The sequence below is a fragment of the Sturnus vulgaris genome, chromosome 4 (genome assembly GCF_052056855.1).
Source record: "Sturnus vulgaris isolate bStuVul1 chromosome 4, bStuVul1.hap1, whole genome shotgun sequence".
Lineage (NCBI taxonomy): Eukaryota > Metazoa > Chordata > Aves > Passeriformes > Sturnidae > Sturnus > Sturnus vulgaris.
In genome coordinates, this window is record NC_142246.1 from 37,259,174 (window position 1) to 37,273,799 (window position 14,626).

Genomic DNA, 14,626 nt, shown 5'->3' on the forward strand with positions numbered 1-14,626 from the left:
GAAAGTGTTGGAGAGCCTGAGTAAAATTTGAATTTATGCAAATTCTATTCAGTTACCATATGCCAGAAAAGACCATGTGAATTTTTACAAACACAATCAAGTTTCGCAAGACACAAGTAAACAAAAGAGATTTCCGCTACACAAATACTGATGGAAGACAAATACATAAAGCTTTTGGACAAACAGGCAATCAATTATGAGAATTTCTTTACATTCCCAGCCCATCATAAGATTTTCTTGAAAGTACTGTAAAGGTAACATAGGTAATATAAAATCCTTATGTCTATAAGACAGCAACTGATTTCCTGCAATAAACTGACAGGCTACAGTCTAGGACTTACCACTGTGAAAAATATTTTAAGCAGTTCTTTCTTATCACCCAAATCATACTGACCCGTTTTATGCAGAAGTGTCACAACTGCAATGATTAAAATGTAAACTCAAACTACGTTTTCTTTATTCTCTCTCAACACTCAGAAAAATGATAATTATAATTCTTTCCCAGTTTGTAAATAGATATGAAATTGTCTCACGCCAACATTGTACATAGTACTTTTATGGAAAACAAATCATAAGGATATCCCTTACATTTTTTTTAAATTGTTGAAAGTCAAAAATACAATAGTGAATACAGATAGAACAACATTCCAAAAGGACAGAATCTCCTTAAGACGTGCAAACCAGTGCAGGATTTGTGGTAGAAATAGAAGTATAGGTTTCTACAGTAATGATTCAGTCATTATATGACTGTGAACTGCTATTCTGCTCACATTAATGAATTATGCTGCAGTGGCTGGATCTGTCTTGGGGGACATTTATTTCATGGCTGGGCTATTACCACAATTTATATAGCAAACATGCCTGCTTTTAGCTCATTCAGATAACAAAGCAGTCTTTAAACAGGTTTTTAACCTGAAACAGTCATCCATTCTAACACCTAAACCTTTCATGTGCAGGACTAAATACTGTATTGAGCTACTATTTTTAATGCTCTGATGAGAATACCACCTCACAAACTCTAACTGGTTTGTACTCTAAGGAGCATGTATTTGAGTAAGGATAGCAAAAAACAGACTCTAAATTGATCCTGAGTTAAAGCCAAACAGCAGGAATCCAATCCATTTGTAGGTGAAGTCAAGACTTAGATTTTAATTTGAATATGTAAATATCTAGGGGTCTTACAGATGTTTTAGACATCCTGATAGACTTTGTTTGTTCTCTTCAGAAATACAAACACATCTGTATGCAGACCAATGTTCTCAAAAGAGGAGCAACAATGGTTGTGGTTGCAGAGTTACCTTACACTCAGCCATCACAGAGATTGTTTCATTAATCTTTTACTCTCTGCAGAAAAATGACTTAGGGAAGTAAACGCAGATTGTCTCTTCACTCTTCCTCAACACCTGTGTAAAATGATCCTGCACTCCATTACTTTCTGTTTACACATGATTTTTTCCATTCAGTAAATATCTGTTTAAAGGAATATTATTTAGGGAGTCTTACAGAGTACCATCCACTTGATTGGATCCACTGCTTTGTCTCATGCTTGCAGATATTTGACCAAAATTGCATAAGCATTAACTTTGAAGACCAAATAACGAAGAGCATTCTTTTGGAAGCCCTATGTATTTTTAGTATTTTTGCTTTCAGAGGAAGGACATATTTACCAGGGGGCACATAAAGGAGCTACAGTTTCTGCTCAACCCCATTTGCTCTGCACAGATTGATGTGCTCTCCATGTCATATTACAGAGGATGTGTTGTGTTGTTCAATAGCACCCTTATTCACATCCTGACTACATCCAGTCCTGCTGTATACCAGTACTGTGTGAACAGATTGCTTTCATGACAGTTTTGAAACTCAGAGGGAGCCAGTTTGAATTGCAATTTTATTTTTAACCATCCTGCAAGGGATGTCTACAATCTAAGACACAACTGTCTCCAACACTATGCCAGAGTAAATAAGTGGATGCTTCTGAATGGCTACCTCATATAGCATCAAAGGGCAAGCCATGATCCTGGAGAGATTCAGAGTCCTAGTAGCCGGTTCAAAAAAAAAAAAAAAAGCCTTTTTTTTTGGTTCCCATCTCCTTTCTCTTGTAGTAACTACATAAAAATAGGATGAATTCAGGAAACTACTCCAAATACTATATGGAAATATCCATGTTTAGCTTGAATTCTGAATTCCTGGATAACCAGAGTAGTATGACTCAGAGGACTGGACAAGCTTCCCAATCATCTGTTTCACAAAAGTACTTCAAGTACTTTTTAAACATTTTCAACTACAATTGTGTGATTATTTTAGCCCTTTGCACTTGCACTGTGAAATGCTCAAATTAAACAAGGCCAATTAAGGACATTCTTCTTGTACAGGATGACACTTATCTCAAGTGGTGTAATTGGCACTTTGGTTATGCACTGTTTTATGCAGTGCAATACTGAGATATCCAGTCTAACAGGAAAGAACACAATCATGGTAATTATAACAAAAGTGCAGACAATGTGGAAGGGAGGAGAACTTTGAGCAAAATTAACTTCTGGAACAAAACCTTCTTTAGCATCCATCCATACTTGGGCTCCTTTAAACAGCTTTGAAATATTTTTACCAATGAATAAACCAAAGTGCCATGCAGTAATTGTCTTTGATAGACAAGAAAAAAATGTCTGTATCTCATTACTGGATCCTACTACAGCAGATTCACTTAAATCAACCGATTCCAGTCTCCTTTCTGTCTAGTGACAGAAATCCACATGTTCCAGAATAAATGGCCACCTGATTACACAGTCTCTATGGCCTTATAGCTCTGTCCAGGTAGTTATTATCCTATCAAGGTTTCCATGAAAACTTTTGTTGGTCACAATGGCCACCAAGTAAAGCCATTCATTTAAATGAACACATTTTGGTTCAAAGCAAGATGCAATGAACTTTCACTTTCCCTCTTATTCTATCTATTCTGAAGGGTATTCACAAGGGATTCCCAACTTCTTTAGCCACATGTTGTATTCTCCACTGGATTAAGACTCCTACAAAGGGAAATCCACTTTTCACTTATGGAACAGTTCAGTGAATCCAAAGATGTTGTCAGGACTGAATAGGAGGGAGGAAATAAGTGAATAAGTGAATGGAAATAAGATCACATGCACCAACTACATGTACATGAGAAGTGTCAGATACCATGTAATTTACCTCCTTTTTTGAAAAAGCACATAGACTCCTTCAGCAGCTGTGCTGCATCTCTCTAGGGGCAATATCATAGAGGCAGAAAGAAAACACCATCCTGGAGAAGGATTTCTCCACAAGAAGTTAGCAATTAGCTACAATTAGCTACAAATTGCTTAATTAATAAAGAACCAAATTATTACATTAATTAATCTTGCAATTATAGACTGATTTAAGAATTACTGATAAGTATTATTAGTCAGCAATGCAGTCATATCATACAGTATTTCATTTGCTTTAGAAAAGATGAAACTGCAAGAGGTTAATGCTCTTTCTGATTCATGGAAATTTAACTGCTTGCTTCCTGTTACTGTGAGTCGCTATGTGGTTAAATCACCTTTCCTCATTTTAAAGAAACAAAAATAGAGATTTTCACAAAATTATTTCAATTCTTAATGTGTCTCACGAAAAAACTCTCCATTTGTTGACATCTTGGATTTTTCATCTCATGCTACAAAATCACTTGATTACCAATATCAGGTTATACTAAGATGATGAGTGTGCCATCAGCTGTAGAATGATGACAATGGTACTTCGTGCTTTATATCTGTTTCCAGGTGTATGTACACACCATAATAACTGTGTTATAATCCTGCCTTCTTCAAATTATGCTTCTGCTGGTTCATTTTATTTATTCTGGATTTTAAATATTTTCCCCAAAACATGAAACAAAATCAAAAACTATTTTACATAGAATGTCAACTTAAATGTCGCAAAGATATACTTTCGGGGAGGAGTTGAAAAGAAGGAAGAACATAAGTCATATCACAAAGCAAAGCTAATATATTAATGGTGTGAATATGAGAGAAGACAATGGGAAAGTTAAACGATAGCTTGCTACAAAATACAAATTATATTTTGTGTCATTTTCTTATGACTCTAGCAGATGGTCACCCCTCACATAACTGACTGAGCATGGAGCCTGTTTAGCAGTTGAGTCCCTGCCTGCTCTATGGGATGCTCTATTGAGCACACCTTCAGCAAATTTTCTTGTGGCACCAAGCTGCATGCTGCAGTTGAGAGCCTGGAGGGAAGGGATGGTATCCAGAAGGACCTTGGACACGCTTGAAAGGTGGGCCGGTGAGAGCCCCACAAAGTTCAACAGGGCCAACTGCAAGGTCCTGCACCTGGGTTGGGGCAATTCAAAGCACAAGTACAGGCTGGGCAAGAATGGATCGAGAGCAGCCCTGAGGAAGAGGACTTGGGAGTGTTTGTAAATGAAGAGCTTGACATGACCTTGTAACATGGGCTTGCACCCCAGAAAGCCAATCACATTGTGGGCTTCATCAAAAGCAGAGTAGCCAGCAGGTCAAGGGAGGTGATTCTGCCCGTTTTGTTCTTCTGAAATGCCATCTGGAGTGCTGCATCCAGCTCTGGGGTCCTCAACATGAGAAGGACATGGACTTGTTGGAGCAAGTCCAGAGGAAGTCCATGAAGATGATAGAGAGGGACCTTTTACAGGGCATGTGATAGGACAACAGCGAATGGCTTCAAACAGACAGAAAGTAGGTTTATATTTGGTACTAGGAAGAAATTCTTTACTCTGAGGGTGATCATTACTTGCACAGGCTGCCTAGAAATGCTGCAGATGCCTCATGCCTGGAAATATTCAAGGCTAGGTTGGACAGGTTTTTAGTCACCTGGCCTTTTCAAGCCACCAGGCTTGTCATCTGGGAAGGTGTCCCTGACATGGCAGGGGGACTGGAATGAGGTGATCTTGAAGGTCCTTCCAACACAAACCATTCTGTGGTTCTTTGTAAAAAATACTGTTGACCTTTTCTTTAAGAAGACTTAGACAGCAAATGCTTTTCTACAGGGTTTCTGATATGTTATTCCACAATTATATATTACCAAGGTGTTAGACAAAGATTGTAGCCTATTTAATTCAATGGCTTAATGCCAACAGGTCGGCTGAAAGTCACAGCACTTTGCACAACTGAACAATGGATCTTGCTAGAACCTTTTAGAAGTACAGGCACCTACATTACTTCTTAGAAAATTAAAATAATTACTGATCACAATGCTCACATACAGTAAAGTATATAATACAATGTCTTAAAATATGTTAGAATGAACTATTGTAATTCAATGTATTTTTCTGGGAAGTCTTATGGCATTGTGTAGACATGAACATAGACAACTGACGACGGAAACTGAGCAGCTAATAGATACCAACTAGAAAAAAATCATTAGTGCTTAAGTGGTATATTTAAGTGGGTAGGTGACACTCTGAAGACACAAAGACTTTTAAAAGTTTGCATTAAAAAGGACTAGGATTTAGAACATTTTTGTAACATCCAAGACTTTTTTTCTCTACTATTAATGCACCATAGTCCAATTACAACAATTAGCAGTAATTCAACAAGAGTTTCCACAAATCCTTCTTGCAACATCCATCTCATCTGCTGGTGTTCATTCCTCCCCTTTTCTTTAATTAGCTCCCTCTAGTTATACAGAATTATTTGACTGATAGAATCAATGTAAGAAATTTTGATACTCTTTTAAGCCAGCCTTGTCACTGTAACAAAACAAAAACAGAGTTGTAACTTCCAAATAAATTAATTCATTTTCTGCCTGAGGTCCCTGCCTAGCTTTTTCCTTTTCTTTTTAACATGAACTTTTACAGCTGTTATCTCTTCTGATAGGCAACAAATGGGAGACCAGGTAATTAAAAAAAACTGAATAATTAAGAGAAAAAAAAGAAATTATGCAGGAGAAAAGCAGTTATGTTATGTTATGTTGTGTTTTGTGGGGTACTACAAATACTTTAAGCTATGTCCTCCTAAACAACCCAAAACCTTAAGCATCTTTTTGCATTTAGATCTGTTGAAAACTGGGATCAGAAAGACAGGTGTTAAATGGCTGGGAAGCAGGTACAGCTGAGACCCTGCAACCCCACAGCCAGTGCTGATACCTTGGTAAGAGCACACTATATAAGAGAACAAGCCTCCTGATAAGAAAGCCTACAGCTTTTTTCAAAGAGTAGCAGCTTTTTAGTCTACTTTGAGCTTGGTGGTTTTTTGGTTTTTTTTGTGACCTGCAATGGTAAGAATTCTCATTGGGAGTGGTTTGCTTTCTTAATCTGCTGGCATGTGTAATTTAATAAGAGGGTTTTATTCCCTTTTGCTCTGAGAAAAGTAGAATAAGGAGCTTGTCTTAGAATAGCTGGTGTATTTCTCTTTTTGCTGAGAAAGCAACGACTGCTGATTAGCAGAGGTACTAAGTTGTCTTGAGATTGAGTACTATAAAGTATGTTAAAAAAAAGTCACATGTAAGAGAGATGACTGACAAGATCTGGGTTACTTGGTAGAGCTGAAGCAATTTCATTTTAAACAAAACACAAAATTGTTTGTGCCCTGAGGTATCTTGTATGTAGTGTTCCTAAGCTTAGAATATATTTTTAAATAGAAGAGGTAATCATGAAATTGTTTTCTTGTGTAAATATAGAGTAACATGCAAAGGGGATGAAGAGAGACATTGTCCTATAATTTTTCATCAATGCAACATGACTATTCTTCTGCTGCTTGTTGAAAAAGGTGATGTTGATAAACTTAAGACAGTTGTTGGTCTCTAAACTGGAAAACTGAGCTTTCTGGATGTGGAGATTTGCATCTGTGTAGTCCTGCAGGAGGTTCTTGATAACTTTGGCTTTTTGTGTGGTATAGTTTGTTTGGGGTTTGGGTTTTTTTGTGATTTGTTTTGTTTTGTGATTTTTGTTTTGTTTTGTTTGTTGGTTGTTATTAGCTGGCAATATTTTTTGTTTTGGAATGTTAAGGATTTTTTTGTGAGGAAGGGATGCAGCATATTTTTTTAAAGCCATCTTGGCTAGCCAGTACTACTGACTGTTACCTGAGGAGTCACTAGGAAGGGTGCCATATGAGCTCACAAGACCGAGGCAATGCCTGTGTATTGTTGTCAGTATATTATGAAAAAGAGTGCTTAAAGCTTGAATTGTGCTGGTAACTAAGTTAGTGGTATAGGAAGCTGTCAGACTACTTTAAGTAGGTGATCAAATGCAGTTTCATTATACTCAAGAATATCCAAAATAGCTGTGGGCATTTGTGGTTTGTGAAAAGTAGCATATCTCAACAGAGATAAAGCTTAAATTTTCAAAATCTCAACAGGGAACAGTGATGATGCTCAAGACAAAATCCTACTGTGAAGGAAGTACTCATTACCTTTTGGTATTATTAAGTAGGCTCCTTGGAGTTGAGGAGGCCTGTCAGGCTCATCCTGTGGTGTGAAATGTCTTTTGGATATGCTGTAGCTTCCCAGTGGAATCTGTCCTAGTTGGGTTACTGCACTAAGAGCAGATTCAGCTCTGTGAAAGGAGCAGAAAGCCCAAGATTACAGCATCAAGGGAAATGCCAGGCTCTGTCACCTCCCACCACCATCCCAGTGAGAGAAGAGCTGTTTCCCAACACTGGGCATAAACCTGCCTGTTAGAGTCATTGTCTTTGCATGTGCTGTAACCATGGGTGAGGGCTTTAGATAGATTTTCCTGCTGTGGCACTTGTTTATGGTAGCTTAGAGTAATAAGGCAGATGAAAGGTGAATGGGATCACAGAAAACAGAGTAGGATGTTTTCCCAGTGCTCCCTATGTCGTGCAATAGCATGGCATAGCAATTCCAGGTGAGCATCACAGCTGACTGGTTCCAGACTGGAAAGAGTAGAGAGCTGTGGCAGCTTCAGTGCTGCACCTGAATTAATTAGTCATGCTTATAGACAGAAAGGGTAACTTATTTGGGAACAGACTTTGCTAATGTTACACAGCCCTAGGCACTGAAGCTGTTAGCTGGGAATGGGCATGGTGAGAATGTGGTATTTTGTTACTAGCTAGAAGAAGTTTACTGTACTGCTACACTAGAAGCCATATGGAGTGGAAACATCTGAGCAGGTCTGAGGGAAGAATTCTAAATACGAACACAAGTCCAAAGCTGATGTTATACTTTAATACTGCCTTTAAGACTTACATTAAATCCAGTTTCTGTTCCTTTTAATGTTTTGTGGTTGCCAGGGTGCCCAGAAAAATGCAAGAAGAAAGGATTCTTACGGAAGTTGCTAAATATAATCGGATTGTTCACCCTATAAACCATATAGTCAATTCTCAAGTTTAGGGACTCTCACAGCAATAATGGCTACAAAAGTTATGATTTGCAAATGGTTTATTGGAAAATCTAGACTACTACCCATCAGGATGTTAAAACACAAAACTGAATTTACCCTGCCCTTGAACAATCTTGCCTGCCAGTTACAGCCAGCAATTATTTGTGTCTCTCAGATAACAGGAATATGATCAATTCTCCCAACTGAGATGCTGAGTTCCTGACTCACTCTATCCTAAGCCAAAGTGACTCAGAGCCACAATTTTCTACCTCCTCACCACATTATCTGTTGGGGGAGGAAGCCAAAGCATACATATTAGATAAAATGTTAATACCATCAGCCAGAATTTAGGGGATGCATATTATTTCATTATTTGTACTGACTGTCACCCTAATACCCAGTTGCAGTAAAATGTGACTTGTTCTCGATGTGAGAAACTGTCCCATGAAAACAGGGTGCTGAGGTTCTGACACTGAAGACAGGGAGGTGGTGTGTACTAGTACAATATGAAGGACATGTCAGTCTTAGGAGTTACTAATGGTAAAGCAATGTATGAAGGGTTTGTCTTGCTGGTAAATATGTTTATCTAGTGATTCTTCTTGCATATCAGAATTATGAAACCTCACAAGGGGTATCTACAAAGTAGTCATTGATTGAAAATTATTTGCTATTAGACTAATTTTATTTTTATGTATCAGACCAGAAACTTTCCTTTTTCATTTATTGCCTCCAGTTGCACCAACTTGACTTGATACTTTTTTCCCGCCTTACCTGTATGCTGTAATTTGTACATATGCAGGCAAGAGTTTAAGGTTAAAATTATAGATTAAGAGAACCAGAATACCTATATATGACAAAAAACATAACCCTCCAAAAATATAGCACCTAGATTGACTGATTCAATCTATCCTGGCTTCAATAGCTGACCAGAAGTAAAACTGGATTAGACTTACTAACTCAACAGTTTACTTTCACATGGGATAACATTGTTTTGGATAGGTATTCACATTAGAAGCCCTTTTATAGGAGTAGATTCTTACAGGAAAACTTCTAACTTCCTGGGATAGTGCATTCAGATGGACTGTATCTCATTGTGCTTGAAATATACATGGCTGTACTTCCAAGTAAACCAGGCAACTTGTAACAGTACATCTACGGCCACCAGTAAAACTTAACAAGTGTTTATGGCAAATGGTCCTACACAAATTGCAGTTCTATACAATCACAGGACTAACAAGAATTCAATGAAGCAGAATAGTATAGATGTTCTGTGTTCCAAGCACTCATAATTTATGTGATCAGAATGGTTTCTCTGTATTCAAATTAAAGCAGAAAGAAAGGGTTTGGCTGGCAGTAAAATACTACTGCCACCATAAAATCTTAGTCTACTGCTAGCTGCCAGATCTAAATAATAGTGGCTCAAATGCTGGATTGCAGCAATATCAAACTGCCAGTTTACATTCTTGTCAAGAGCAATTATTGCAAGGTTCACTGAATTGATGCCTAAATAATATTAATTAATCTTCTAAAACATTTATCTAGCTTCAAGTTTTTCGCAGAAAGACTGTGTATCTTCATCCATGTTCCTTTTTAAACATTCACAACAAAAAGTGTCCTGAAACCTCTAGGCTGTCTCAGGAAATATATGTATCCTGATCAATTTTCTCCCAGTTATGACTTCCCCCCAGCACTGTATTCTTTCATTTATCCTTGTGTATGTAGCCTTCCTTCCAGAATAGCAAGGGGAGCTGGCAGGGATCCAGGACAACCTGTCAGCACAAGCAGCAGTGAGGTGATGAGTCAGCAGAGGCACTGTGTGTCTTTGTGCTCTGCTGCAGCACTGCTCACTCCCAATCCTCCTGGAGACAAGTCTTGGCTTTGACCTTGAAAAGTGTCCGCAGCTCCTGCTCATCCTTATTTTGACGAAAGGGAGGATGTGTCCTTCAGTGAACCTGAAAATGTGAAGCTGCCCTACAGAAGCTAATAACCCAAGGAACAAGAGGCTCTGTGTGATCTGAGGATTATGTGAGGCTTAACCTGAAAACAAGGCTGGCAATTTTGTAAAGCAATTTATTAAGAACCATCACACAAATTGCAGTGTTAAAACTATTTTAAAGTAGTATAATTTCACTGCATTTGTGCCACACTGCATTCAGTACATACTCAATGTCATAGTTGCACACAGAAAAATCCAGCAGATGCTACATACACTGTGATTACACAGAGTAAGACAAAATTATCTAGGGCTCAGAAATAAGATGTCCACATTGAAAGGACATCAATGTGGCCATTAGTGCATTCAGGAATTTTTGTCTTCATTCTTTATACTGCTTTTTTAATAAGAAGAATTTAAATGGCTCCCTCTTGTGTCAAGAGAAATGCAGTATCGTTTTGGCACAAACTAGACCTTGAGCAGAAGGACTATATCCATCTCTTATCTATATTTATACTGCAGAGTCTAGTTACCAGTATGTTGAGCAGACTGAACACATGTATCCCTTGCTGCTTAGGTACTCTTTAAAACTACCTAAAAGTAGTTACCTTTCAGCTGCATATGATGAAGGGTAGGAAAAATAGCTTCTGAACCACATGTATTGCATCCCATCTAATTTTCTAATGCAGTCTAGACTAGACAGAGATCTTGTCTTGGAGAGCCCTGTCCTTAAAGTTCTCTAACATCTCAGCACAGAATATCTTGTTTAGTGTAGCTTAATTTACTTGTGTTTTTCGCAGGTGAGCAAATCTTCACCTTGTAAGGGGTGGGAGAAAAGCAATGAACTCTGAAATTCAGAACTGCGTTGTTTTTGGTTTTTTTTTTTTTTTTTTTTTTTGCATAGCATAGGACATACTTTGGTAACTTCGGATATTAAGCAATAATATTGGAAATGAACATAGAAGAGGAAAAATACTTATAGGACACTAAAGTCTTGCTGACTTTAAGAGGCAAATAAAATGTATCGGGACATATGTGTGTATACACAGGAAGTATCTGCAATAGCTTTTGAGAAAGCAGGTTTGAAAAGCTTTGTTTCAAGAACTCATATTTCAGTTCTGTGGTTTCTCACAAAACCTGTTCCTGTGTAGTTATAAATTAACAAAACAAAAACAATCTAAACAAAAAGAGACTACGCCCACTTCGGAGTGGGACTACTCATACTGATGACCGGAGAGCTTGATAAAGCTGTTTTGCAGACAATTATCTTGATATAATTTCAGTTTATTCTGATTCAGAAGTCTGGTGATACATACACAGAAGGCTATGTTTTCTATCTTGAAGGGGAGGCTTTAAAATACCATATTATGAATTCTGCTGCAGTAATTTATTTTTTGTAAAACGTCTTCCCTGTTACAGCCTTACAGGTTAGCAGAATGAATGAAACTATGACTACCAATGTCAAGTTATATATGCTTTCCAAATCTAGGACTTTGTATCCTCCTCCAAATAATTTGTTCTTCCCCCTCATACAGAGGGAGTTACCACTTGTTCATAGAGGAAAAAATTACTATGGTGCACAGAACATCAGTGTCATTCAGTATCTTAGAGTTTCTTGTTTAGTGGCACCCCAAAATCGATTTCCTCACTGCAGTGAAGAATGGATGAGGGTAGATTTAACTGAAGAGAAACTGAAAGGGTTTATTAAATCTAAAATATGTACTTTAGATTCAGGCTCAAAACTGCTGTTTGGAAAAGACCTCATCAGCTGCTGCCTCTGAGACTAGATACATCTAAACTAAAAAATACTCTTTTCATCTATCCAGCCGTGCAAAGTTACTTTTCTGAACACAGCCCCCATCATGATCTTAATGGAACTGAGCTACCTGCTTCATATTCCAAGCCTGACAGGACAGGATGAGATAACTGGGCATTTCTTTACCCATTTCCTTTGAGGTACTCATTCCAAAATTTTTGGAAGGTACTGATAAAATGATTGAGTTGTACAATATACATACACACAAAACTATTTAAAAAATCACTTGTTTTTCTTAAATATGGCCAAACACTGGTACTCTTAATCAGTAATCTAGTGGCTGGGGTACCTGCCTGGAAAGTGTTAAGAGACCAGGATTCTCAGATGGAGAGCATTTTGTATCCTCCTCCGTGGATTATGCGCTTTTTTCTCTCCTGGGTTAAGAACTGGCTGGATGGCTGGGCCCAGAGGGTGGTGGTGAATGGTGCTGCATCCAGCTAATGGCAGTCACCAGTGGTGTCCCCTAGGGCTCTGTGCTGGGGCCAGGGCTGTTCAATATTTTTATTGATGACATGGATGAGCGTATTGAGTCTTTCATTGGTAAATTTGCAGACAACACTAAGCTGGGAATGTGTGTTGATCTGTTGGGAGGTAGGAGGGCTCTGCAGATGGATTTGGAATGGTTGGATGGATGGGCAGAGTCCAACGAGATGAAGTTTAATAAGTCCAAGTGCCCAGTCCTACATTATGGCTACAATAACCCCTGCAGTGTTATAGACTGGGGATGGTGTGGCTGGACAGTGCCCAGGCAGAAAGGGACCTGGGGGTTCTGTTTGACAGCTGGCTGGACATGAGCCAGCAGTGTGCCCTGGTGGCCAAGAAGGCCAATGGCATCCTGGCCTGGATCAGGAATAGTGTGGCCAGCAGGAGCAGGGGGGTCGTTCTTCCCCTGTACTCAGCACTGGTGAGGCCACACCTTGAGTGCTGTGTCCAGCTCTGTCCCCTCAGTTTAGGAAGGACATTGAGATGCTTCGAGTGTGTCCAGAGGAGGCAACAAGGCTGGTGAGGGGCTTGGAACACAAACCCTGTGAGGAACAGCTGAGGGAGCTGGGGTTGTTTAACCTGGAGAAAAGGAGACTCAGGGTGACCTTATCACTCTCTACAACTCCCTGAAAGGTGGTTGTAGTCAGGTGAGGGTTGGTCTCTTTCACCAGGCAGCAAGTGGCAGAACCAGAGCACACAGCCTCAAGCTTTGCTAAAGGAAAAAAACTGGTTGGATATTAGGAAGAAGTTTTTCACAGGAAGAATAATAAAGTATTGGAATGCTTTTCCTGGGGAGGTGGTGGAGTCACCATCCCTGGATGTATTTAAAAAAGACTGGATGTAGCATTTGGTGGCATGGTCTAGTTGAGGGGTTAGGGCATGGGTTGGACTTGATGATCTTGGAGATCTCTTCCAACCCAGTTATAGTGTAATACTGTGATTTCCAAACTGTTGGCTGTTCTAGAAGAGAGATGCTCTTGGAGTCTTTAATACCTTGTGTGGAGAAAAGAATTTAAAAAAACGATTGATCAATAAAGCTCATGAGCTGTATCTTCAGTAGTAAAATCATTCTAAGTTAGCCTTTAGACACCTAGCACTAGCATTAAGTCAGTGTAGGAGTATTTTTCTAGTCAGTTTGCATTCTTTCCAGTATAAGTGTGCCTTGTGAGGTACTGGCATATCTAAAATGGGGTCACTACAAATTCATTGGATGCTTACACTGCATCTGTTTCAATGCTACAATGCAAAATATTGTACGAGGCAAAAGTCAACTTCTTTAAAGATGGAGAACTTTGAAAAGCTGCTGTTTTCTTCTTGATCCAAAGTAAAGGTGGATGCTTTCATGCTCACCTTATTTACTTGTTTTTCCTTTGGGTGACAGTTCCTCTAGCCTCCACTATGGCTAAGGTTTTGTATATTAGAAATTATGAGCGATACTAATATTAGAAAGCATTTCCCAAAGAAACCTTAGGCCACTACTCTTGACACTTTTCAGAAAGATTAGGTTTGTGGTTTCTTAGTAAGCTTTTGGGCCTCGTTTCTGCTTAGCCTCAGGCAATGAAATGTAAATTCTTAAACAAGGTTTGGATGTGAAATTTAATATTCCTCCCCTGTGTATGCAGGATTTTGGTAAGCAAACAACAGATGCTGATTTAAACAACAATTTTTCCATCTGAGAAAGGACGCTTTGATGCAGACTTTGTTATGCATCTACATCATAGCAAACCTCGTTTTACGTACAGGTAGTACCATCATCAGTCAGGGTAAAGTTTCCTGTGATTTGTATGTAACTCTTCAAAGTGAACGGTGTAGCCTGCCTTACCATCAAGCTTTTATGTGAGTCATACAGCTGTCAGGTGGTTGAAACACTGCAGTTTATTCCTAGACTTAAATACCGTAAGGCCTTTTTATCCTGCATTCCGTTAAGGCTGTAAATATTTGCTTTTGTATAGATTGTTAGCTTATTTATGCCATACACGCATCTTTCTTTCTGGTAGGCACTGTAAGCTCACCAATTTCTGCAGCTTAACTACATTGTGTTCCTTTAAATAAACCCACTGCGATCTCG